Genomic DNA, 5,255 nt, shown 5'->3' with positions numbered 1-5,255 from the left:
AGTGGAGAGGTTACTGTAGTTCAACTGGGAGGAGGAAGAGGAGGAGGAGGAAGAGGCTGGACCCGTTTCCAGCACATGATGGTGATCATCTGGACCAGAACCAGAACCAGGAAGTCGGAGCTGATGGGATCACAGCTGGAGTTCATCTGAAATATTTCACTTCATATCTTCAGAATACAACAGATTCATCTAAACGTGATTTGAACTCTGACCTTCCTGCAGTTCGTAACTGTCCTGTCATATTTCAGGCGACCAGCAGAGGGCGCTGCTCACCAGCATGAGATCTGAGTTTTTCCACCTCATCGGAAACTTTCCATCATTATTATTGGTTTAAGGACAGAAGTGAGGGAGACGGATCAGACTTGGTGTGTCGGGGTTCTGCTGAAAGGCTGTGATCCGTCAGTATCCTACCTGATGCAGAGTTTCTTCTTCACTGTGAGGAAACAGACATCACTCCTCCAGCTGGTGACTCAGTTAGCTCTGATTCTCACTGTGTTGAGGTTTAATGTTAAACTTTATATGATTCTCTGGTCAAACGCGCCTGAATCACCTCAGAGTGTTTTAATCCTGCTGGGTGATAAACACATGACATGGTTTTATTTTACCAACATGAAACCGAAACACCTTCTACACCTCCTAACCCTGAACCTGTGGGTGGAGCAGCAGAGCCAGGAGGCATCCTGATCAGAGGTCAGAGGTCAGAGGTCAACTTTGATCCCTATGCAGGAAAACCACCAGGAAGGGGAAAGTTTTAAAGAGTCTGATGTAAAGAAAGTGATCAGTCTGGTTCTCTGTGGGGAGGAAGAAGGCTGGTTCAGGAAGGACTGTGATGTTTGATGACCTGATCTGGTCTGCAGGATGGAGGAGAATGTGACCCGGCCTGATCCGGACCTCTTCACTTCCAAAAACTCCTGTCTGCAGTCTGAATACTCATGTCACATCTCATCTGACTTTTACATCACTAACGTGAAACATGCATCACGATTCTGCAGCAGAAGAAGACAAACAGAGATGGGAATGATAATAATGATACTGTGGAGTGGAGGATTACTCAGGAACCGAGGAGCTGCCCACAAGGTTCCTGGATCCGAATGTGACTCAGAGGAAGAGATTCTGGAGGTTCTCAGGTTCCAACATCAGACTGACCAAAAGGATTTGGAGGTTTGGTTCTGATGTTCAACCAGAACCAAACTCCATGAGTCCTCCCAGGTGGATCAGAAGATCTCATCCAGGTGTGGCTGTAAATCTGAACTGATTCCTGTTAAAGATCTGAACTGATTCTTGTTAAAGATTTGAACTGATTTGACATGTTTGGGTTTAACTTTCTGACCCATATGCAGAATCAACAGAGTCCAAGTGAAGGAACTGGTTTAATTTTTGGTACCCTCACACCTTTCTGCTGCCAGAGGTCAGCAGGCTCTGTGCTGGCGGTAACAATCCTCCTGGAGGACCTGAATCCTTCCTGACTGGAACTGAAGCTCTCGTGTTGAGAGGTTTCCTTTTTCTCATTTCCTTCCTCCAGTCTTTCTCTGCCTCAGGTTTTGTTCTGAATGAAGTTCCTGGTGTTGCTTTGTTCTGAATCAGAACCTCTTCAGTGTTTCTGCTGATTGGTTCTGTTTGTTGGATCATCTGAACCTTTGTTTTGCTAAGCTCAAGCAGTTTGGGGCTTTTTAGAGTAAGATATTTTAATGAGTGCTGAGTTTCCAAAGAAATGACACAGAGATGAATGTTAGATGAAGAACCTGCTTATAAATCCTGTAAGAGTTCGTTCACATCAGCCCTGTTGGTCCGCTTTAATCAACTCCAGTCCGTTTGTCTTTAAAGTCCGGTTCTTCTGGTGTGAATGTGAAACCAAACTCTGACCGAAGAACTGAACTCTGGTCGTCCTGTAAACCTCAGTCTAGGTTCGGTTCAACCAAACTCTGGTGCACATGTGAACACCAAGCGGACTATAGAGTGCTCCAAAAACAGGAAGTGAACTGCAGCACAAAGCATTCTGGTATCAAACTTCCAAAAAGGAATTTTGATACCAAATCAAGCCGAGCCAATCAGATTATTAGGTGTGAAATTTTTCCTTCTCAGAGATTTGAAACGAGATTTTCATCTGATGTTCCCCTTTCTGTGTCGACCGGATCCAGTCGACCTCAGAACCAACGTTTTGCCAGGTTGTAGCTCATAGTTAGAGCCTGACCAGTAGCTGTGGTTTTCCAGATGGACGTCCTCAGATTAAACAGTGGAGTTATGTCTGTGTGTGTGTTCTGTGTCCCTGTGTGTCTCTCAGACATTTACTGCCTCTCTTTGCCACCTATTTACGCCTGTGTGTCCCGCTGCTGCAGAAGTACGATCTAATTAATGGCTCACACTGGAGGTCCAGTGTGAGAGAGTCTGAGGAAACCGCTGGGCCATCTGTTCATACACCATCGATTCAGGGCCGAGTCACACGTAGGTCAGATTTATAACTCAGGAAAACAATAAATGTTTGTCACTGTCTAACAGTTTCAGTAAAATACTCATCCTTTTTCTTTCTGGACAAGAATGAGGGTCAGGCCTCTGAAGCCTCGCTTCCATTCAGCGGTACGGTACAGATCGGTACTGGTCAGTACTGATTGGTACAGATCAGTACTGGTTGGTACTGGTTGGTGCTGGTTGGTACAGGTCGATACTGGTTGGTACAGGTCGGTACTGGTTGGTGCTGGTTGGTACTGGTTGGTACTGGTTGGTGCTGGTTGGTACAGGTCGATACTGGTTGGTACAGGTCGGTACAGGTCGATACTGGTTGGTACAGGTTGGTACTGGTTTGTACAGAGCGGTACTGGTTGGTGCTGGTTGGTACAGGTCGGTACTGGTTGGTATAGGATGGTACTGGTTGGTGCTGGTTGGTACAGGTCGGTACTGGTAGGTATAGCATGGTACTGGTCGGTACTGGTAGGTATAGGATGGTACTGGTTGGTACTGGTCAGTACTGGTTGGTACTGGTCAGTACTGGTTGGTACGTTATTTCATGCTCCAGCATATTTAGGAGATTTTCCGCCGCCTGTCTGACTCTCAGCAGCTGCTAACGGCTAACGAGGCGTCATGCTAATGCGACGTCCAGCGTTACATTCTGTTGTAGCAAGCAGTGATGTTTTCCTGACTCCAGTGTGTGACACTAGCAGCTCCACCCCAACCGTGCTACTGATAAAGGCGGAGGATGGACGTTTGATAGGTTTTCTGTTGTAAGGTCCATTTGGATCTGGTTTGTTAGGTCCAGGACCTCAGCAGAACTTTGTCGTGAAGGATTCGCTCATTTTGGCAACATTTTCACTCCATCCTCTTCTTCTGTCTGTAAAAGTTAGCGTCAGCTAATATTTAAAGTTTCAGATGTACATTTCTTACGCAACTTAAGAGGAGCATTGAATGTTTTCTACTCTTCACAGTCAGAGCAGCAGCTCAGCAGCTCCCTCTGCTGGCTGGATCCCTGCAGCCAGAAACACAGGAAGGTGTGAATAAATGTTTGTTTTTATTACAGCGCAGTCTTCATATCATTGACACCACTGAACTAGCAGCTGTAATGAAACAAACTAATTATAAAACATTTTATTTGTGTCTCACTCCTTCATTAACATTTTTCCATTTGGTCTGAAGACAGAAAGCTGGAGCAGATGGAAGCGTCAGCGCTCAGTTTCTCTAGGAATGATGATAATTCACAGCCATGGAGACATGAAGGGAGCGGCTGCTGATTCTGATCATCTGAGACAGCCGGGCCTGTAAACCGACCCGTAACACTCAGCAATACGAGGGCAGGGGGCTTCTGGTAGAGGGGAAGGGATTGGTGGAGGAACTTTGATAATTATTCCGATTACAGCAAAAACATTTCACAGTCGTAAAAGTTTTATCTTTGATTTGATGTTTTCAGTCCAGTTTGAGTCAGAATGCAGCGAAACTTGGACCAGATCTTCACGACTCCTTCAGTTACTGAAACATCATCCTCATCATGTGATGTCATTAAAAGTCCATCACAGCAGAACCTGGTTCCATGTCTCATCCCAGGAAAATAGCCACACACACACACACACACACACACACAGTATGTCTTTCTATTTTCACAGGGACTTTGCATTGACCTCCACTCTGCAAAAACAAAATCTTATTATTACGTATTTTGTTCTAGTTTATAGTCTGAATATCTTCGTTCATTTGAATTGAGACAAAACTAACTTACAATAACAGAAGCTCATTTTAAGTTAATTACTCATTAATATAAATTATCATGAAAAAGTATCATTTTAGTAAGACATTTTTCCCATCAGTGGAATAATCTGTCAGTGGAATCATAATTTTTCATCAGCATTAAAGCTGCAGCATGCACTATGTAATTTTTATAATACTTTATTAAATATATGTTGTTTATTGTTGCTGAAAAGTTACTGATGAGCTAGTTTTGTCTCATTTTCAGGTGTATTAGGATTTTTGCAGTAGAAACTGGACAAAACTACCTGGTAATATTTTGTATTTTTCAGTGAACCTTAAACCGAACCATTACCAGTACAAGCCTGACCCAAACCCAACCTAAACTCAGATCAGCTGACCATTCCCAACAGGTTTTTAACTTAACTTTACCAAAGCCTTAATTCACACCCCGTCGTCATGACGATGAAGCACCGCTAACCCTGAACTTCTCATTGTCACATGCCTAGCCCTGAAAATGTGTGTGCTGACACTCTGCACTGCGTCGGCCGTCCAGACAGACCGACCGTCTGCTCCCGGGCTGAGGATGAACATGTGGCCTGTAAATGCTGGACATGCTGATGATGTCAGCAGACTTTAGTGGTTAAGTTAAGATGAAAATATGGCAGTAAATTCCTGTTTTAACCACCGCTGCTGTAAAAATATCTGTTTGGTTCTGGATTTAAGTGAATGTGTTTCTGAAAAGTGACGGATTAAAGTAGCAGTGAGCACCTGTCATCCCGGACAAGCCCCCAGTAAATCACAATGACCTCTGACCTGCAGCCTGTCTGCAGCCGCACTGAACAGCGTCGGCGTGTTTATGAGTCACCAGCTTCAAGTGCAGTTGTTGACTCAGAACCTGAACCTGACGTTGCCTGAAACGGGCCACCAGCGTAGAACCAGCAGCTGATCCGATCCAGCAGCTGATCAGAACCATACAGTAAAATACAAATGAAAGAGTTGAAATGATATAAAATAAAACAAAAATAATTATATAAAATAAATAAAAACATCTGTGGATGTAGAGCAGAACCAGAACCAGAACCAGA

The sequence above is a fragment of the Poecilia formosa genome, unplaced genomic scaffold, assembly GCF_000485575.1.
Source record: "Poecilia formosa unplaced genomic scaffold, Poecilia_formosa-5.1.2 Scaffold216, whole genome shotgun sequence".
Lineage (NCBI taxonomy): Eukaryota > Metazoa > Chordata > Actinopteri > Cyprinodontiformes > Poeciliidae > Poecilia > Poecilia formosa.
The sequence above is the reverse complement of the archived record's forward strand: the minus strand, read 5'-3'. Positions refer to the sequence as shown.